General features: G+C 43.0%; 1 long non-coding RNA gene and 1 pseudogene across 2 annotated transcripts; one reads left to right on the top strand and one right to left on the bottom strand.

Annotated features, from left to right (window-relative positions):
• Positions 1–1,200: 1,200 nt before the first annotated feature.
• On the bottom strand, positions 1,201–2,874 carry LOC136291580 (inositol 1,4,5-trisphosphate receptor-interacting protein-like 1; annotated as a pseudogene).
• Positions 2,875–7,489: 4,615 nt separating this feature from the next.
• Positions 7,490–19,499, top strand: LOC136292024 (uncharacterized). 2 transcript variants are annotated; one of them, XR_010721819.1, is made up of 4 exons: positions 7,490–7,599; positions 11,530–11,568; positions 13,945–14,008; positions 14,286–19,499. It is a non-coding gene; the product is annotated as an uncharacterized lncRNA (long non-coding RNA). The 2 variants fall into 2 exon arrangements; XR_010721820.1 differs by lacking the exon at positions 11,530–11,568.
• Positions 19,500–22,394: the final 2,895 nt, after the last annotated feature.

The raw sequence follows: 22,394 nt of genomic DNA, 5'->3' as shown, positions 1-22,394 counted from the left end.
GCCCCCATTGTGACGCTGGCGCTGCCATGTCACAGCGGCAGAGAGCGGCCCGGCCAGCCCGGCCCTGCCGTCATCTCCACCTCAGCTCTGGGTGGGCTCTCCATGGCCCCGGGGACCAAACACCTGACATGCGCCAGGTGCCGGCCCGCGCCTCAACGGGCCAAAAACCACCCCCAGACAGAAGCCCCCAAACCCTTTTCAAATACGGAACTGGGGACATGGCCACAAAGGCTTTGTTTGTGAAATCTCCTGCTGTCAGATGACACAGGTTGCCTGGGTGCTGAGCTCCGTGCTTGTGGGGCTGCTCTTGGCACCTAAGTGACACCCCTGAGTGCCTAGTGGTGAATAACCTGGTGCTGGCTTGGGTCTTCTCCATGGCAGGATCCCTGTTCCTGCAGTGCCACTGCGAGAGGACCTGGATTGCAAGCAGACACGTCCCCGGGGCAATGAGCAGGTGTGGGGGCTGGTTTCCAGTGGGCACCTGCCACAGCCCACAGAGCACCGCATTCTGCACGTCCAGCAAGTGCATTTGTGCGGTGCCAAAGCCCTGCCGAGTGTGTGGGATGTGCAGAATCTTCATTGTCTCACCAGTGAACACAAGCAGGCGCAGCAGCAGTGCCTCTTGCTTGCTCCCTGCCCCTCCACAGCTGCCAGGGACTTTCAGAGCCCACGTGAATGGGCTGAGAGTGCAAGGGGAACACAAGCTGAAGATCATCTCTATAGCCACCGTGGTCTGCAGTGGCTGCTGCACCAGGGAGACCGTGGAGAGGAGCACTGCAGAGTGAGAACTGGTGTGCCTTTGCTCTGAAAGGCTTTTTATACCAGTCCCTACTCCCAGCCAGTCACAAATTCACTAGTGCAGCTCAGCAAGACTAGGACTCCGGTGGAGTTCAAGAAGAAACTTGCGCAAGCAAGATACAGTAAAAGTCCAGTTTATTGTAACAAATAACAAGAGAATTCAGGGTTACTAAAGGCACTAACTAAAGGGTCTCAATATATATCGTAAGAGCACTATTGGGGGGGGGGGGTTTAATAAATAAAATAAATGCATTATTTACCGGCTATTAACATGTACAAGAGGTGCTAAAACTCCAGGAGGTTCATATATACGGGAAATGTGCTAACTATGGGACGGTACTCTATAGAGGCTCTGTCAGCAGGCTCCACAAGCACAGCTCTGGGCACCAGCAGCCCTTTCGTTCAGTGCCTGTGGATCAGCAGTTGTTGGAATACATTCAGCAGAGAAATGTACTCCTGCACGGCGTTCAGGTGGGCATCCAGATCGCTGGCCAGGTGCTGAAGCAGGTTGGGCGGTTCAGCCACCCGCAGGTCTGAGGGCAGGCTGATCTCCAGAGGAAGCCTCTCGTTGCCGATCACAAAGTGGTTGAGGCGCTTTGTCTGCAGGGAGCCGTGGAGGAACTTCAAGATATCCAGCAGCCGCTGCCGGAAATCGCCCCTGCGCCACCGTGTCAGGGGGATGGTGGTCAGGAGGTGCATCAGCACCGTCTTCAAGGTGTAGCTGGAGAAACCCACACCCAGCAGGGAGCGGCTGAGCAGCTGCAGGCACTTGCAGTGCCAGCTGTCCTAGGGGGTCTGCCTGGCAATGTGCCGGAAGAATTTGGCCTCTGCCACGGCACAAGTCTCCAGCCACGTCGTGCTCGGCACGCCCGCTTCTGTCGGCTGGCTGCTCACAAAGACATCGGAGTCTCCTCGCCGCACGCCAAAGACCACCTCAGCCGTGAAGCTTTCCTTGTCCTTGCTTAGCTGAAATTTACAGGAGCGGCTGCAGGGCTGCCACTTGAAACACCAGTGGCGGGACAGAGGCAAAAGCAGCCAGGCCAGTCTGACAAACCGACAGAACCAGTGGGCAGTTATCTCCACATCGAGGTAGGAGCCAGTGCACAGGGTGTGCAGGAGGCTGGGCTTCTGTTTCCTTCTCAGCTCCTCCTCAGGGTGGTGGAGGAAACACAGCATGTCCTGCCCCAGCTGCTCCCTCGTGCAGGTGCACAGTAGCTCCACACGCACACGGAAGGTCCTCTGGGGCATCCCTGCGGTGTCCAGCTCCAGCTGGAATCTGTGTCCTGGAGGGGGACTCAGGGGCACAAGCACACGATAGACAGCACCTTCTGCCCGGGGACTCCAGCCTTCAAAGGCGCTGCCCACTCCGATGGCATCTTGTGGCACGGGGTAGAAACTGTTGGACAAGCCTTGTCCAAAGATGTGCGTCAGTTTGCCCATCAGGTAACTAATCATCGAGCAACCTCTCTCCAGGTCCACCTCAAGCAACGGGTTGAGCTCCTCTGAAAGGCTGTCAAAGTGACTTTTAACATTCCGCTCATTGTTATCTGCATGCATTCCCCCGCCCCTGCGGTCTCGCCCATGTTTGCTATGGACCTCAGGGGCAGGTCTGCACGAGGACAAAGATAAAAGACAAGAGGTGCTCTTAATCCTCATGGAGAGCAGTCCCACAGCTTTAATGTAGAACCTACACCTTCGCGTCCAGGAGGGGAGAGAGAGAGCCAGACCCCCCGTGTGGGTAATTTTAAGCAGTAGGGAAGAGTGGGAGGGGCGGGCGTCTGTTAAGCAATGGGGACTGACCTAGAGCGAGGGGAGATATGGGCCGTGTCTGGTGACGGAAGTGCAAAGGTACGTGGGAAAGTCTAAGCAAAAACACCCAGTGCAAAACAAACCAACTTCTTGGTACAATACAGCACCCAAGGAATTTCTGTATCTGTTCAGGACTTCTGTATCCATCTCTGATTCCCAAGCATGTTATGGCCAGTTTCTGCCAATATTGTCGGTCATTGTGTCTTTGTACCATTTGACTGGGTTATTTTGGGTGGCAACTATCTGTTACCTGTCCTGGGGGGTCATGTTGGCATCAAACTGTGAGAATCCAGGAGGTACAGAAGTTATTTTTCCGTATTTTTTGGGCCATCTTAAGTATGTCTCAGAGCTCTGGGTTCATCCCGCTGAAGCCTTAAAAGCCACACTGTTTATGCCTGTTAACTTTTCAACAAGGATGAAATGCATCTGGCTGAAACTTTTTGGCACCTGAAGTTCGACAAAATGGATTTGGTGCTACATTATGACAATTGGACTTTTAATATTTGGTATTCTTCATGAACTCGAACAGAAGCAGTTTTTGGCACATAAAGAAGAGGCAAAGTCATTGTTTTTCAAAAGTAGAGAAGGCTGGCACTGCTGGGCAAACAGGATGCTGTAAAAACCTTGAAAACCAAAATCACTATGATAGCACATGCAGGGGTCATCTCACCAAACCTTTTGTGTCCAATAGTCATAAAGTCACCAAGTCATAATAGTCACCAAGTTTGGAGTTTATGCTCCAAGTGGCTCATTCATTAAGGTCACATTGGATCCCAGAGGGTATTTTATCTGCTTGATTGGCTCAAAAAGGTGGGACCTGCTGCCCTGTATTAACTGTGTCTCTGTTACTTCAGCTGAGCCCACTCTGGTTCCAGCAAGCAGGAGAGTGTTCAGCACCCACCACAGGGTTTCAAGTAGAGGTGGAGGCCAAGTTGCCCAAAAAAGAACATTTGCCGACAGTAGCTTGCTACTATTGACCACCACTACAGCCCTTCCTTGTATTGTTTTTTCTGAATTACTCACCTGTCTGGCTTGTCAGGACATGAGGCTCTGAACGAGGTGAATGTGCTGTTTGAGTAACAAGTACACTGAGTTTTCATATCAGCACCGTGTTTTGTTCAAGGGCATTTGGTTCTATCAACTGCCATGTCTTGAAGTGAAAACAGCTATCACCAGAGCACACCACTGAATCTGCTAAAGGTTCAGAAAGCAGCTCAAATGGCAAATGAAAAGGTTGAATGGCTCCTTGTACCACTGATGAAGAAAGAGGTGGCTAAGCAGGATCAAGTGTTTCTCTCTTGCTGGCGTGCTGGGCTTGTTTTGATCTCTGAAATTTGGAAGGGAATCAAGACCACTCCAGGTCATGCCTGGCTGCAGCACTTATGCGTGTGCCATTCTTGTACTGTATAAATACATCTTTGCTCTATTGCAAAGATGAAGTGAAAGTTCACGCACTGTTTTCTGCACTTCAGAGAAGATCTTGTGTGCAAAAAAGAGGGAAAAATGAGCAAGAATTGCAGCAGAACTCTGCTTCTCACTCCTGTACTACAGAATGTTATGGTGTGGGAGAATCAGCAGTGCTTGATGGAGCTCACTGAACCTCCTGAGCCTCAGAGCTGGGTGTGGAATTATGCTGTGAGCAGAGACGTCCTCTGCTGGTTTGTCACCCCTGCACTGCAGTGAACACAATATGATTTGGGCATTTTTAAATTACCTGTTTATTATCTGGACAGACAAATGAGAGACAAAAATGGTTGGGCTTGATCATTGTAAAGGTCTTTTCCAACCTAAATATTCTGTGATCCTATAAAAAGACTCCATTTGTGAAAATGGTCACACAGAGGCCTAAAAAAGAAATGCATAAGGTAGAAAGTGAGGTGTCGGAAGGCAAAGTGATGGGCTAGTATTCTTCACCTGATCAAATTGGAAATTACATGAAAATTCCCATCTTATTAAAAAAAAAACAAAACCAAACCAAACTCAAACCCCCCATAACCCTGCAAGTTCCAGAGCCTAAAAAGCAGCCATTGTTCAGGACAATCATCTCCAACTTTCAAATGGACTGAGCACCCGAAATCTAATAATTTCTGTAGCTTTTCTACAAAAGATGCTTTTTCAGGAAAACAAAGCTTTATCCTCTATATTCAGCTTTCTTTTATCAAATCCAGGTTGTGTTAGAAGAGCAGCTGACTGGGAACAAAAGGAGAAGATTAAAAGGGGCTACCAGTCAGGAACTTTTTTCAAGCAAAAAAGAGCTTCATTTTTAAATTTGCTTCCCTGCCTGTGAAAGAGATGTAGAAAAAGGAAACAATGGATAAAAGGGGAAAGAATGGTAATGTTGACAGTAACGTATTGTCATGGCCCGTATTCACCTTCGGGCCATGTGTGGGATAATCTGTCCACATGGGAATTGTTTAGGTTATTTTTCTGAGGTTGAGGGGTTTATGTCTTGCCCATGTGGCTTCCAATGCCATGTTCATAATAATAAACTAAAGATGGCTAGAGGACAGGTTTGAGGAGTGGCACATGATCAGCTATAACACTTAAATGCTTGTGTGCTGCATGGCAGGGCTGGGACCCTGCAACTCCTGGTCGAGGTAAACAGAGGATTTGGGGAATTGTGTGAACGCTGAGGGACAGCTCTCCACAGCAGGATGGATAAGAACTAGGCTAAGCCATGGAAAGGGAAAAGGCCTCTTTAATTCAGTGCCACAGACATAATTTTTACATTTGGCTCTGCGTGGTGTGATTTGAGTGAGAAAGGTAGATCCTGTTCTAGCACAGTCTGACCTAATGCCCCAGGTATTAGGAAATGCAGGCACCAGGTTACCAGTTTTCTGTAGCACAGGAATGGATCTGAGGGACACAGGTGTGTCTTGGACTGACAAAGTGCTGTTCTGAGCTGCCTGTCACCCTGTCTTCCTCCTGCAAGTCACAAATGTGGCCAACTCTCTGTCCCCAGCCTTCTGCACAGGCTCCTCAGACCCCTCTGCCACGGAACTGTCCTACAGCTGCCAGGATTTACATGCACACTTTTATGTCTTCAGGGGAAAATGTGAGGGAGGGGTGGGTGGGGAAAGAATTTCACAGTTAGATTCTGTCTCTGTCTGTCCTGCTTTTTGTTTCAAAGACAAATCAGGATGAATTCAAATAAAGTTGCAAAATGCAGTGAATGCTGTTTTCCAGCTGATCTCCTGGGGGGAGCCCAGTGCATCAGGATGACTGGCTTTCCCCTTACCTCATTAAGATTCTTCATTTCCCTCATCACACTGGCACATTCTCTAGCAGAGGTCAGGTTCATTGTGGAGGTCACAATCGTTTTCTCTTACAGCGTTATTTTCTTTTCCATCATGGAATCTTCTAGTGTGGAGAAAGCAGGGTAAAAATAGACCTTTCTTGCCCTGCAAAAGCATGTTTGCATCTTTCTGTCCTTGTTCAAAATGTCTAATGCTTTATCTCATCTTTCTCTCAGTTCCTGAATTGTCCCCTCTGCCTCCAGACCTTCCTACTGATGATCTGCTACTGTCCTAAATGCATTTTTTTGGTCTGTTTTCTTACCACCTTTCTTTTCCTGCAGACAAAAAATCTGTCCCCGTTAAACCCATCCAACTCCTGTAGGGATTATTTAAACACTGAAAATGGTCTTCCTCAGAATGGTCTGTTTAGGAACTCTGAATTATGACATTGATAAGTGTGCTGCAAAATTTCAGCTGAAATAGCCACTTGCCTTGATGAAGGGGAATTTTAAATGTATAACAAGGATATACATTGTAATCTGCTAAAAATGTTATTATGACCTGCTGTTCCAAGATTATAAATGAACTACTTCTGCAGAATCTGTTCCTTCATTGTTTGTTTTTTTACCCACCAGTGCACTTTTGGTGCCTTGTAAAGACGGTCTAAAATAAAATAAAATAAAATAAAATAAAATAAAATAAAATAAAATAAAACATTGCAATACTGACCTGAACAGGACTTTTTGTTTAATTGAATATGTTACACAGTTCCTTCACAGGTGATTTTTAGTGTTTCTGAGGTTTTTTAAGTGAAAAGTTGCAAAGAGCAATAGCAACAAACAGCAAATCACAACCCTTAGTAGGGAAGGTTGGGAAAATGTGTCATTACTCTGTTCACACCAAGGGCTTCAGACCTGGAGCTCGCCAGAGCAAATGGGAGCACTGGGAGCAGAAGCCATCAGGAGGTTTGTTTCTAGTGCCTATTCCTCACCCAAATGAAATGCTAGTGCAGATCCACCCTCTCATTCCACGTTGTGCCATGCTATTCTTTCTGAGGGGCTTTAGCCTGTGGAAAATCAGTTCTGCAAGACACAAAGGTATTTTACAAATCAGTATCTCCATTGCTGTGGGAATGTGCTCTGCTCAGTTGTATCCAGGCTGTAGATAGCACATCTTCAGACAGCGTATCTTTCAACTTTTGTGGAAAGTGATGAAATGGAGGCCTCTGTGTCACACACAACATTTTGAACAAGATTCTCACTACAGATATGGAAAAAGAGCTTAATGCTGTTTATTGACCCCCTGCAGCCAGGCTGGGCCGGCCCTTCCTTTAACAGACTAGATCTGGAGATCTCAGGGCTTTTGCTGAGGATTTGCTTTCCCTTCAATTTACGCAAACATTCCTCAGGAGACAGTATTTTATCCTTGACATGCCAACTTGGATGCAAAGTGACTTCCCACTTATTGTCCCCCCTGCTTCCCGAGCTCTGCGAGGTGCCAGCAGGGACAATGCCATTGTGGGCACCCCTGTGAGATCAATTTGGCTCACAGCTGTGCTCATTGTCAGCTGTAATTATTGGGGTTAATGTGATTAGTTTCACTGGTGGTGTAGAAAAGTCTCTGCTGTTGTTGCTGCTGGCCATGAATTTCGCTGTGTAAGTTCTTTGCTGGGCTGGTTTATGGCACCAATTGCAATCACGGCAGGTAAGGGAGCAGCTACGTGAGGAAAGTTGGAAATAAAGGCAGAGGGGAGCAGGTGAGTGAAACCTCTTTTGTACTGAGTAAAATGCGGACTGCCTGCTTGCTGTAAGAATAGAAAGAACCCCCACAGAGAAGATTTTTGCCTTCAGATATTTTTTCTATCTAAAGGTTGTGGAAAAATAAGCTTTATTTCACTCAAATTGACTACTGACTAGTGGTGTCAGGTGGGTAATACCAAAACTCAGATAAGAGTGGGTTTGCTGATGATACTTTCCATCTCATTAAGGTGCTGGTGGCAAAAGCAAACTCTTCTGTACGCTATTCCAAAATGCAGTTAAGTCTGTTTCATTTGTCATTTTAAAAGAAATAAGAGGTGGTAGGTGAAATGTCTTTTTCCCTCTTGCTTTTATGAACTGAGCAGGAAAGTGAGATGAATTGCAGTCAAATGTGAGGAATCTTCTCACCCTTAATTTGCCATCTGAAAATCGTAAGGTTTAAGCACAACAAGTAATGTGTGGGAATATGAGTCAGTGAAGGAAAGAATCAGCAATATAAATTATTTTATTCATACAAAGTTAAAAAGACTCAGTTTGACTCTGCTGTTGTAGCTTAATAGGGATGTGTGGAGTCTCTCAGATGCCTGAGATTTTAGGGATTAGCACTGCTCCTGGAAAAGGGATTTGTGCCATTGAATACCACTTACCATATTTCCATTTATCACAAAACAGCAGAGGACTTACTACATATAGCACCTTTTTTATCTCTACCTGAGCTGTGTGTGCAGTGTGTGTGCGCATCTATCCCTTTTCCTTTCTGCTTTTGGTCTCCTTCCTTTTCCTCCCTTTCTTCAGGTATTTGGCTGGCTCCAGCATGTTCTGTCAGCCTTTTGCCAATGCCTTCATCTTTGCACCAAGTATCCACATTTCTCTCAAGCTGCTAAAATTGATTTAAAGCTGAAAAGATAAGAAAACAGACAAGAAAAAATTTCAAATTGTAATTGAAGGTAAGAAGGGAAGTCCCCTTCCTAAGATAATGGGAGTTGTGGAGCACGAGCCAACTGGAAATATGTAGTTAGCTCTTGATATGGACATTCCACAGAAAGGGCCTCTATGAAAAATGGATTTTGTGCTTACTGGTACAAACAAAAGAGATGTCCAGTCTATAAAATTTAGTCTCTTGTCCATTTGACTGCCTGTAATTCCCATCAAAGTGGAATTTGATCTGGTATGGAAATGAGAAGCCCGTTTGGCTTTTGGGTAGATTTTGAATTAAACTCATGCACAGAGATTTGGTTTTAATGCAGGTGTCCTCTTGCAGAAATTGCCACAGTGTCTTAGGGACTTTTAAATTCCCGTCCCCAATCAGAGACTTCATTGGAAAGCTTATAAAGAAAAACATTGTGAGAAGAGTGGGGAGAAGGACTTTGTCCTCTTGTCCTTTTACCCAATCTTACTTTTCAAATTTTGAGGTCAATTTCTGTTAAGCTGTCACAGAATTATCACTTGCAGTTTAGCCACGCTCAAGTTCCTCTCCCAGCCATCCTGGTGCACATAAATTGCCATCAATGGCTTCTTTTTAATTTCCAAGCTAAGCAAGTGGTGGAGAGGAAAATATCTTGCAGGATCTTCTAGCTCCAGTGCCAGTCGCAGCTCTCTCAGGAGCGTGGAGCCGAGGTGGTGGGATTGCGGCTGGATCCCTCCCTTACCCAGCAGCTGGACTCTGCTCATCTCTTGTTTTGGCAGCTGGAGGAGCTGCAGTGGCAGGGCTGTCTCCAGCAGACAGGGACACCATGTTTCTCTTGGCAGGATGGAGCTGGTTTATCTTTAAACTTCAGCCTGCTTTCCTGGGAGCCGTCATGCTTCCCCGGGAGCCGGAGTGGGAAAGCAACGTCCTCAGTCCCAGCCTGGCTGTGTTTTAAGCATTCTGTAAGGGCAGGTTTTCCACAGCCTCGCAGGATGTGTCTCCCCTCCACCCTTCTTTTATTTTACTTTCAGGAAAATGCCATATCTTTTCAAAGGAACCACCTCCTGCCTGTGTGTCTGAAGCCAAAGCTTTGTAGTAAGGAGAAAATGTAGCCCAGCCAGGAGTGTCGTGGGCTCCAGAAAGCATTTCAGTCACAGCCAAATGAAGAGAGAAAATAATTCCTTCCCAGGCTTCCTGCACTGCAATAAGAAAAAGATGCTTTCTGCACTTTATTTGAGTGGCTGCAGGGGCACTCTAGGCCAGTGGCTTCAGGTCTTGCTCTGCTGAGGGTGCTACTCCCTCTAAAATGTTTGTTGGAACTTTTGGTTAAACTTCATGCTTCATCCTTTTATTTTTCTCCCTAAGTAAAGGTTGTTTCACAATGCACAGAATCTTCAGGAGTCTGTTTCTAACTCAGAGTCGTGCTGTTCTTCAGGAGAATGCTGAGTTCTGTAGCTTTGTATACATTTATTTAGAGACTTCATTTTTGTGTTTTCATCAGGCAACCTTTTTTCCTTAATGTTATTTACTTGGAATTTGTTTGACTGTATGCACCCAAATGGAAATTTAACTTAAATGTAGTTTAATAGTAAACTTGATTTAGTTAAATAGAGGACTATTTTTAAATGACATTTATTTTTCACTAAACTTAGCAATCAAAGGAAGTTCACTAAAGCTAGCGGACGAAATTTTTCTTTAAAACTCTTTTTAGAGGTAAAATCTCCCTCAAATTCTGAAAATTCTGTGCTTTGACAGATGGTTTTGATTTGAGATGTGCAATTATCTTAAAATCTGACTGAAACTCCAAAGGAAAGATTTGCCAAGAAAAGCAGTTAGTTACCACCAGTTGAAACAAAAGAGGTATCTTAACATTTGTTTCGTTGTAGAGAATAAATCCAGTACATAAAGATACTAATATATTGTAGAACACTGAAAAAGTATGAAGTGCTTGTGTTGACATAAAACCAGATTTTGCCTTGTAATTTTGCCTGTAATTAGAAAGCATCTTTATTACAAGCATATTTACCTCTAATTAGAAAGAACCTTTATTTTTTGTTAACTGTCTTGTTAACAAAACAATAGAAATTGTTTTGTTAACAAGAGTTTTAGTCTTAATACAATCAGGCCTTTCCATCCGTTGCCAGAAAGTCGTTTAATTTTTAACAGGTTCTGTTTTTAGTAAAGTTTCACTGCAAATATTTTTGCTTCTATTTTTTTCCCTCCGTGCTTTTAATGAAAACAGAAAGACAGAGGATCAAATACAGCCAACTCATTGGTGTAAAGGTGCTACAGAGCCCTGGAATGGACATGAGTGTGAGAAATTAATAGTGTACAGCCTATAGAGTTATTGGATTTATAGTGATTTGTGCTCAGGGTACTCCTGGCAGAGGAGCAACTTTTGTCATGGTTGCTGTAGAATGAGCTCTACAGCCGTCCAGCATGGGAGTGGCTAAATATCAAGAAACATTTCAAGGATGCCTGATGCTATCAACATGACCATGAACTGATTAATGCAGCTTGTTGAAGTCATTTTACTGAGAGATGCAGCAGGCTGAGGTTTACAGTATTGATCCAGTTTCAGCCCTGGTAAAAAGATATATAGAGGAAATATAATGGTATTATTACTGCTCATCGTAAAGCCACTTGCAAAGTGAACAGAAGATCTCTTAAACTTTACTGGTGCATAAACTACATAAAGCACTCCAGAAGCAAAGGTATGTTCATGCTGAAAAGCAGGGCAGATGTTTTATAATGAAAGCAAATTCTACAGCACAAGTAACTACATTGTAAGTCACAGATGCGATTATTTCCTTTATGCCATGCGTAAAAGATTCCAAAGTTACAAAGAAGACATAAACAGTAAAAAAAGGAACTGCTTTCAGTTGCGAGTTGCAGGTGCAATGAGACACAATGGAACTCAAGAAGAAGTATTGAATTAAAATCTTCCTCCCTTCCCATCTGACCTACAAAGGGCCACATCAGCTGGCTGCCACCTGTAACATTTCTTCTCATCCTTTTCCAGTGACAGGCCTCACTGGAGCAGCTCTGGTGGCTGGAAAAGGTCAGTCCTTTTCTTTCCCTGAAACATTTTTCCCCTGCACAGTGCCTCTGTGTCTGGGTTGCCTCAGGAAGCCCAGGTGGGGTATGCACTCTGGGGAGGTTTGGGCTCCCTTCTGTGCAGCCAGGCAGCACCACAGGAATACTCAAACTAATGAAACATAGAGGGATTTCAATATTTCCAGATGGCTGAGTCCCTTGCAGTTTATACTGTTGTAACTGTACTGTGTTTCAATTATTTCTCAGCCATTAGTATGCACAGCTTAGCATTTCTGGTTAACATTTGATTTCCCAGTGATGGAAGCAAAGGAAGCGCCTGCTACAAGGAAATACTTGCAGTGGGGCCTAAAAATATTGCCCATGAAAATTTTCTTGTTCAAAATACAGTATGTTTTTCTGGCACTTTCCAGTGATTATGAAGCTAATGAAAATGGAAGCTGTTGCATCCATCTGTCCTGAATATTACTTGCTTTGGAAATAAGAGCATTGAAAACTCTGTATCACTACTTTGGGGAGAATACTGAGTGGACTCGCACCTTCACCTGCGCAAGGGCACGGGGTGGCAAGAGGGACAGCAGGAAATCTGTTTTTCTCTAAGTTTCATTGTTTCAAGCAGCAAGACACTAGAGTGGACAATGATGTCCTGGTTTATCATATAGATTTACGCTGTTAACTTCTGTGTTTGCCACGATTTTCTGGCTGCTATCAGTGTTCACAAATTGGGAGCTGTAAAGGAGGACGTTCAGAGTCACATATTCTGGATATTACCAGCGCCAGGGGCGAGTGGCGTGTTATATTACTTCAATTTGCCTTTTGTCGTAAAACTTCTCCTTCTCCCATGCCAGGGGAGAATTCTCTCTCTGTACACAGTCCCTTCATGTTTCATGCCTTGACTTTGAGTGCTTTGTTGCCACGGCAACTCTGCACCATCCTTCTGTTGCATTATTGCTGTTCCCATAACTAAGAAGTACATCAAATAAATTGAACTTGTCAATCACATCTAAAACAAAAAGATATTGAAGATGTTTTCTGTCCGTTCCCAGTATCACAGCAGGTGCAAGCAGAGTGCTAGTTCTGGGCTGCAATCCCTGCCTTGTTTTCTGGGTCCTCATTACTTACAACAGATGCACTGAACCTGGTGGGAAATATTTGCTGGCTGAAAATAGTAACTTCCTCTGGATGCTAAAAATTCTGTCGCCGTTGCACTCTTTACTGGGAAAAATGTCCCTTTTAATTTTTTTGTTAATTTATTCCCGGTCGTGGAAATGAATATATTAATAGTGCTTAAATTGTCTAGTAAAAAGAGTTATTCCTTATGTTTTTGGCCCCTAAGTTGAAGACCAAATATAGAACAAGACTTCTCAGTCACTTGCAAGTTGGGCGCTATCAACTTCCTGCAAACATTGATTTTATTTTGTAAAGTGTCTATCAAAACATGTGAATGCTATTCCAACCTGGCAGTCCATAGAAAAGAAAAGGAAAAATTATTCTTTGAGGGAGCTGCCCAGAAAATACCTGGTCAGTGAATGCAGATGACATATCATGCTAAAATATTGAGGCATTTTGTTTATAGCTGGAAACACCAAAACCAGCAAATGTGTTATTTCTCTGAGACACTGATGAAGGTAATTACTTGTCACCATTTTACAGATACGTGTTTTCCTCAGTGAAACATCTATTTGTGTTTTGTCAGGCTCTATAAAAGTAAGGAAAATGGAAAAAAATATTTTCCACGGATCGCTCTTTAGGTAACAATAACACAACTTTAGAAACATGTAATCTGCTGCAAATTATATTTACCACTATATGCCTGATAGCTGGAGGGTTTTGTTGTATTGTTTGTAATTCCCAATTTGAGACTGCTGAACACGATGTAATTTGCTCAAAGGCTGTGTAACTCATGGGAGGGGATACAAGGAATTCCAATATTCCCATCAACAGTAAATTGGTATGAAACCGTATTATTTGTTTCCATTTTCTTCTGAGGAAGAATAACAACCCTGACACAGATTTTTCCCTCATGCAAGCTATAAGTCTATTGGCTTCCAAAGTTAGATAAACGTGTTTCTGGTATGATTTCAAAAGAAAAAAAAATAAATAAGAAGAAAGTGTTTTTATAATTCAATAAAAATCAAAGCCCATTCCTTTTCCAGAGTAACATTGGCTTTTGTTTGCAATGGTTATGAGGCACTGCTGCTTCTTGTGCATTTGAATGTTCAGGTGATGAAGCAGTGTGTTAATGATGCATTAGGTGAACAAATTAATGTATTATCAATTTCAAAAATAAAAGTGTAAGATTTTTTTTTCTGTGAGGATTTTGCAAGTGATTATCTTTTTAAATTCAGCCAGTGGTTAAATTCATCCATCTCTTGTCTTATAGGTCATAAAACTTTTCCCAGGTCTGAAAATCCTGTTGGTAAGAAGGACTGGAGATGCCTCCACTGGTAATTATTCCAATTTCTATTTTGTTAACTATTGCAAGAAAGGCAAGTGGGTAGAATACCTTTTCTGGACATTTAAACAGCCTGTCTTCTCCACCGGAGGCAAATAAAACTATCAATATGCATCCCAAGAAATCTGTTTCTGTAAGAAAATTACTCTTTAATAGGTAATGAAGGTTTCTCTTTTATAGGCTGGGCAGAGCAGGGAAGGCAGCTCTGGCAGTGATTAAAGCAGCAGGAGTGCAGCAATCCTCACAGCTGTTAAATTTCTTTCCTACAGAGAACTTTTTCTTCATTTTTGCCTGCCACTGGGGCTTGGTTTTGTACACGGGTTCAGCAAACCTTTCTGCAAGGACAAATCTCCATCAATGGGGAGACACCAACGAGGCTCCTCCATCCTTCAGGATGGGTTTGTAAGTGGAGGTCAGGCCCAAATCTGAGCCAATATTTCGAGCTGGTGTGAATCCAGTGATGCAGCAAACTTTGTTCCTCTTGCACCACAAAGGGGCGGCTTCAAGGTTTTGCCGTGCTGGGTTTGCTGGCCCCTGTTCTGCACAGTCCCAGGTGAACTGTGGAGTGCTAAGTGCAGAACAGACACCAGTCTGCAGCCTTCCCCTCCTCAAGGACTTGGAGTGACTTTTGTCTTTTGGGTGCTGAAATTCTCAAATAAAATGCCACATTAATACCAGCTTGTGACAATGAAAAAATGTTACTGCTGGTCTCCAGAGCCTCTGCAAACCCTGAAGCAGCGATTCTGATTCTTTTCAATGCCACTGACGGTTTCTTCTAAAATAAGCCATTTTCTTTTATCAAGGAAGGTGATAAGAAGTACAAGAAGCTGTGGAGTAGCTACTGCTGTAACAAGAAATCATGCTGCTGGAACCCTTCTTTAAACCAAAGTGTTATAAAAATCTTCTTTCCTCCAGACTAAACAAAAAATTAACGAATCTTGTGAAATAAGTGACAGCTCTGCAAGCTCTCAGCGTTCTCCTGGGAAAAGGAATGTATGTTTCCTGTAGCTCAGAGCACATTTAAAAATAATTCAAGGCGAGGAATGGAAAAGGATGGAAAGAAGTTTCAGGAGAAGTTATATCAGAACAACTCCTCTCCTGTCTGTAACCAGTACATCAACAACAGCAGAGGGGGGAAGTTTCCCAGTTCTGCATTGCCAGCATGGTCAAGTACGTTGGGTGTAAACAAGTTTCTTCCTGTTGTCTCTCATTTTGGTCTTCTTTATTGCAAAGGAAATGCTTTTTGGGGGCAATTTTGAGAACACCTATGAGCTGTAGATTGACTGTGAGGTACAATGGTACAAGGATGTTGAAGATGACACTAGGGGGTCTGTGAGACAGGACCAAGCAGTATTTAACTCCCAGACCAGTCAGGGGTACGTTGTGGAAGATATTTGTCCTACTCTAGGAGCCATTTGAGAAGCCAAGTCAATCTCTGATATAAGAAGTCATTTCAATCTGTGTTGGTATTACTGCAACATATTTGTTGCAGTAATACCAACATATATTTTTCTTATTTATGTAAATCTGTGGTTTTGAAAAGATGCATAAATTTAAGTTTTACCTAGAAGTAAGGCTGAACCACAGTAATCTACCAACCTCTAAAATGCACCATTCCTATATGTGTGTGACCCAGCAAGCTGTGACACTGCCTCATTTTTGTGGCACTTCAAATAATTAAAAAAAAAAAATGCAAAAGCTGCCTGTATGCCTTTAATCCAGCAAATTCAACAGTGGCAGTTTGCAGGCACACAAACAAAGATGTTGAAAGGTACTGATAAGCGTTCTCTTGATCCCTAACCTGTCCTCCTGGAGAATTCCTGGGTATATTTTGAGAGTTACTCCCACAGACAGATGAGGCCAGCATAGTGCTGGAGATTTACTGATTTCTGTGTGGACAGTTCCACAGGATTTGGAACAGGGAGAATTGCTCTGACTATTTTTAATTTATTGGTACAGATGTAACCAAACATCAGCTGGGGCTGTTGTTGGAACCTTACATTGACAATTTTTCTGGAAGAAGCATCTTCCTGAAAATTGGGGAGATCAGGACTGCTCAGGTAACTCTCTCACACACAAGCAGGTCCTGGAGAAAATCTTAGAGTCCAAAAAGGACTTCAGGGATTCTTAAAAAGATGAGGTGATGAAAGCTGGGGTTTTACAACAACATTACTTTTACTGATGTTCAAATCCTGAGCCAGGTTGATGCACTCTTCAAACCACAGATTAATCTGAATCGAATTATTTATCTACATCGTGACCTAAAATCCCCCTCAAGTTTCTGCATGGTTTTACTAATTTTTAGAAACAGGTTGAAATAGAACCTTTTTTTAAGGCATTAGTGTTTTGGGGTTTTTTTTGTCCTTTTCCATGTGCTTTAAACATATCTTTAGCTATTGAGTGCTTGTAAACCCCAATCTACTATGGCAGAAATTCTCTCTATGTTCCCTGTGTTTCACTGTTGTGACCCCTGCCCATTGGAATGAGGAAACCATTTTTCCCTGGAAGACTCTTTAATAAAGATCTCAGCCTAAGTATTTCTTTTTATATCACACATTGCCAGAACTGCTCAGCAATTATTTTGTTCTATGATTTTTTTTCCAGAAAATACTTGAATTATTGAAACCAGACATTTTCTTGGGAACATTCCACTTATGGGGGGGAAAGAAGTTATCCAAAAAGGTATATTTGGACCAGATTTTGGGGGCAGAAAAGAGAAAGAAGACCCTCCCCATGCAATCTGACACCTAAGGCACGTGATGTAGGAAAATGGCACGGCAAGGACATGAGTCCATGAGTCAGCGTGCTCACACTCACTTGTGAATATCCTTCTGCTAGTAAAGGAGTAATATATTTTTTTCCCCTGTTTGGGGTTTGCTTTTGTTTCTGCCCTTTTTTAAAATTTTCTTTTTTCTTCTTGGTGCAGGATAATTTTAGGACGTCACTTTCATCTAAGTGAAAACTGGAAAATTTAGTAGTTTCGTATTTTCAAGAGGTTTCTCAAAAGGGCAAAACTTTTTTTTTTTCTTTTCTAAATTTTTTCATTATTATTTTTAAAGCTTTACACAGTCCGTTAAAGGCATTGAAGCTTAATGATCGATCTCTGCAGGAGCTGTAAAGTACTTTTAAAAATCAGATTTCGAATGGAAAATCGTTGCACTCTGTGCAAACTCACGCTTTCCGCGGCCAAGAAAGCAGCCTTGCTCTTGAAGGAACAACTAATTGCCACTTTTGTGTTACCTTGAGGTCCTTGTGAGGTGTCTGACATCTGTCTCAGCAGCTTCGTACTTATTCCCCCAACATCATTAGCCCTAATGGGTGCTGCAGAGGCCTTGGTGTTTGATCCAAAGAGGTGGAGGTGATAATTAGCTGCAGTAGCAGAGGGGAATATTTAGGCTGACACCTGGGATGCACAGGCTTCAGGAGTGCTGCTTGGGGCGCCTGCCTTCTCTGGGTGTGTGCTAACCCAAAATACTGGGAGGATGCAGTAGAGTTGGGACCCAGTGGAAGTACGTAATTAGGTGTCCTTGAGAGCTTTCAAAGGGGCTGTAACCATGACAAAAATAACTGGCAGAAACTGAGAGGCAGCTGCTCATGCCTTGTACTCAAATATTCCCTTCAGGTAAATCTTAATCCCACACTGATAGTTATACAGTTATATGAATTTATAACCTATATTCTCTATTTAAGTGGCATAGGTGACCTTATCTGAAAACACTGAGAACTGGCTGCATTAAGAAACAAGGTACAAAGACAAAATTCTTTTGTTCGGCTGATTAGAAGAATTATTTTGTGTTTGCTGAAGCTGGCTGTGCTCAGTGGCAGGCACTTTGTGTCTGCTGTGGTAAGGATTTGCTGTAAGGATTTGGGAGGATGGAGTAAGTAGGAAGAAGAGCCTGATGCTCTGGTGCAGGAGAGAATAACTAGGCTATAATCCAAAACGAACCTGACAACCGCTGGGTTAAAGCAAACAGGCTGAAAAAAAGTATTTGGGGAGTGAAGTGTGTGACCTTGTCCTTATCTGCAGCAAGGCAAACTGAGAGAACAGTTTCTTTTAGCAAGGGGTTTAATAAAGACTGCTTTGAGCAATTCTCTAAAAGCTATTCTTACCTACAGGTAAAGAGTTTGCAAGGTACAACTCTGATTAAATCCTGCATTTAACAGCTTTTTAGCAGGCTGCAAAGGTGTGCCCATGCGAGTGCTATCTTGTCCATTTTCCCAGTCTTGATCCAGGGTGCAGATATTGGAAGTGGAGCTGGGCTCTGAGACAAAGTTGCCAAAGGTTCCAAGTCACTTAGGAGTTGCCTTCCACTCGATTTTATGAGATTTAGGCACCCAGATTACGTCACAGGTATTCAGAATTGTTCCACTTTCATGAATAGTAGAATTTCAAATTAATTGAGTTAAACCAGTGGAAAACTCTTAGATTTTTCACGAGTTCAGTGCACTCATCACCAAAAAAATAAATTTTAGGCAAAACTAAAATCGGTGTTTTTGAAGCTGATTTATGATAAAATGCGGTTGTCAATTAGAACTGAAAATTTAGATAAGTGTGATGTTTTCAAATTTTTACTAAAAAAAAAAGATCCAAATGGTGTAATAATGCTAAGAGATTTTGGATCTTAGAAGTATTGGAAATTTTGTAATACAGAGCTGTGCTTGAATAACTAGAGCTGTTCTTAGGTCAGAGCTTCCTTCTTCTAAAATTCTTATTTCCCGTTTAGTCTTTTTTCCTTTATTTTCCTCCTCTCTTTTCCCTTTTTGATGATTTTTTTTTTCCTTTTCAAAGAGAATAGCAGGAAACCACTTTGTCCCCAGCCAAAGTGCCTTCTAAAATGTACTGACTGGGCCATTAATGAAGATGTTAAGCATCATCCCCAGAACTGACCCCGTGGAGGACCCCACTAATGACTGGCTTCACAGAAATAAAATAGTGATTTTCTCCTTAGCTCACTAGATTTCAGATGTTTTTCTTTCGTTGGAGGAAGATCCTGCTATGACAAGAAAGCAGTTCAGGGTTTTAAACCCATGTTGTAACATTGTCTTAGGACTGCAGAAAGTCAGATTATTGTCTGAATAATCTTAAAGCTTGTGAGGATATGCTAGAATGGATGTAAAAAATGAGCATAAAAAGGGGGCATCCAAGAGCATTTTAGGTGTTTGCCAAATTTTAGGGTTGCTTTCTGCTCAGTAAGCAACAGAAGCAGTGAAGGAAATTAATAAATAGGATCCTGGGGCAGCCTGATAGCATGGCACAGCAGTTAGGGCTTCTTTTATGGAATATTTCTGTGCATCATTTACTGGTGCCCTCCTGCAATGGAGGGGGGTGCTGTGCTAGTTTGGGCAGGGGTAGAGTTAATTCTCTTTGCAGGGGCTGGTGTGGGGCTGTGTTTGGATTTGGGTCGATAACACAGAGATGTTTTTGTTATTGCTGAGCAGGGCTTGCACAGAGCCAAAGCCTTCTCTGCTTTTTGTGAGTTATCAGTGAGGGAGCTGGGGGTGCCTGGGAGGGTGGGAGGGGACACAGCCAGGACAGGTGACCCCAACTGACCAAAGGGAGAGTCCAGACCAGGGGACAATATACTCAATGTATGAACTGGGGGAAAGAAGGAGGGAAAGGGGCATATTTGGGGTGGTGGTGCTCATCTTCCCAAGTCACCGTCACCTGTGATGGGACCCTGCTCTCCTGGAGAAGGCTGAGCTCCTGCCTGCCCTTGGGAAGCAATTAATTGATTCCATTTTTTTCCCTTTCCTTCTGTGTCTGTGGCTTTTTCTTTCCCTATTAAACTGCCCTTATCTCAACCCACAAGTTTTGTAGCTTTTTACCTTCATGTTCTCTCCCCTGACCCCACTGGAGGGCGAGTGAGGAGCAGCTGCCTGGGGCTTGGCTGCTGGCTGGGGTTAAACCATGACAGATTCAGGAAATCATTATCAACCAAACAAGGCAAAGGAAAACTATTGACAAAAGAAACTATTGAAACTTGGGAGAGATATTTCAAATTTAAATGAGTGCTCTTCACTCACCTGCATGCCCACAGGCTGGCATGATTAGATGTTGCAGAATAGAAGAGATTAACTTTTGTTTACTGCAGTTCCTTGATTTTCTAACCTTTCACCTTTTTTTCCATGACAATATCCATTTAAATGAATGTTGCTGGTTTCAGTAGAAGTCTCTCTTCTGACAAGGAGTTCTACTTCATGCATATTATCTGTTGTATGTGCAGCTTTGTGTCAGGCTGTTTTTCCAAAACCTACTGTCTTTTTTAGATGCTCATCAAAATACAATAATTTTAATGGATTTCAGATTGAGCTGAATGCTCTGCTTTGAGCTTAATGCCATTGTCAGTTGAGTAAATTTTGCCAAACGTTAATTGCTAGGGCTGAATTTTTCTTCAGCAGGTGTTTGTGTACTGAATGGATCATAATCTTTGGGGGAAAAATAACAGATCGTGTACTTATAGTCTGCATCACAATGGATGGCTGAAAAGAGGGAACAAGTGGCAGATAAAATCTATGCTGACAATCATGTAGTTTACTTTTTTTTCCTTCTAATGCATACCGAAAACCCCGGTGTTTTCATTGTGTAGGTCTTGACTTTGGCTGTGCCAGCTTTATCTCTTACAGCTTGGTGTGTGTTATGCCTAAAGCACACTGAGGAGGGCCAGGGCTTCTGATACAGTACTGAAGGGTCAACCAGGGTGAGGGGATTTCCCACTAAATATATTGTGATGCAAAGAATTCTCAATTACTCTCGTTTAAAGCTAATTTCTTCCAAATGTGCCGTCAAGGAGTTGTTCTAAAATTTGGCTCTGCATAGGGCCGTGCAAAAGGCGTTTTTTAGATTTAATTTCAATTTCTAATGACGGGAGATGTGTTAGAATCCAAGGCAAAAGTTGTGGCACCATTCAGGGAACGTCTTCCATTCGTTTGTTTACTTCCTGCTGTTCAGGTGTACTAAAATCCGTTATTACTCAGTGCCCCAATGTTGTGATTGCACTGCACTGGTGCTGCAGTACTTAAGTTCCTGAAGTATCCAGATGTCAGGTAACACAGAATTTTTTTTTTTTTAAAGTCCATGTAATTTGGAACTCCTGTGTTTTTGTCAACTCCCAGTTGCTTCATATATTAACCTTCTATTGTAGTTTCTGTTGAGCACTCTGGTTTTTTGTTTTTTGTTTTTTCTTGGCAGTGCTGTGTATTGCTGGAAATCTGTCAAATGCAAATGCAGGTTTTTTTTGGAAACTGTCTTGGTTCTGCAGGAGAGGAAGGTATTAAAATGCATTCTGGATCATTTGCTCCTCCTCGTGAGGTAGGCAGGAGCAGTGGGACACTGAGCCAGGAGCCCAGGGATGGGGAGTGGAACACAGAAGGTTGCTTATACAGATAAATGACAATGAGATGGTGGTACCCAGAACATTGGAAGATGTATCTTACAATATCCATCAGAATGGTGAAATAAAGATTTTTTCCCTTTGCTAGTCTGTTACATATGACCCAAAACGTACTCAGAGACTTAACCACACATTAAAATCTACTTTTCATAATCATCTCATCAGTGCTGGATGGTTAGATATTCAAGAATTTACCTCATAATTGAAAATCAAAATAATCATCTTCTATACATTTGGCTGTACATTCAGAACCCTGTGAAGGGTCTCACTGAGGTCCTGTGTTTGGTGTAACTCTGTGAATGTAATGTCTGAAATATGAAATAAAATCAGCAAGAATCAGCAAGCTTCAAACAAAGACATGACTGGGCAGGAGTGGCAGAATCGTGTCCTTGACTGTGCTTTTAGGAATTTTAGTCTACACCACCAACCTTGTGGGTTGAGACTGGTTGAAAGCCCATGACAAACCATGAGGTCACCTCTTATTTTCAGTATTTCTGGTGTCTGGCTGTAGCTGTGGAAATATTCTCACGGGGTGTATCTGTGAGACTGGAAAAAACCTGTCCTGGGTGTACTGTGCTGAGAGTGTCCTTGCACCTGCACAGGAAAAGTGAGCAAGAAAATCTTCTGTGAGACTTCTGCCCTACAGAGGAGCAGAACAAAAGGTGAAAAGAAATCATCACGAAGAGTTTCCATTTCCTCAGGCAGCCTTTGTCATAGCACAGGGATTTTGGTACAGTCTCCAGGAGACCTCAGCATAAAGCACCAAGTCATACCCTGCATGTGCCATTTGATCAAATCTTCTGAAGATCAGTGGTTGTGTTTCTCGAACAGAACCAGGACCAGAGTGTGATTTGCTGTTGTAGACACAGCTGGGCACAAGTCAGGAGCTCCCGATGCTCTTTTCCCTGTTGAGCCATTCAGTGCCAGCATGGCTGTGTCTCCAGAGGCTCTGGTCTGTGGCTGAGCAAGGAGAGTTGCCCTTGGAGC

Source organism: Chamaea fasciata, unplaced genomic scaffold, assembly GCF_029207755.1.
Source record: "Chamaea fasciata isolate MVZ Bird 193981 ecotype frontalis unplaced genomic scaffold, bChaFas1.0.hap1 SCAF_7, whole genome shotgun sequence".
NCBI lineage: Eukaryota > Metazoa > Chordata > Aves > Passeriformes > Sylviidae > Chamaea > Chamaea fasciata.
The sequence above is the reverse complement of the archived record's forward strand: the minus strand, read 5'-3'. Positions and strand labels throughout refer to the sequence as shown.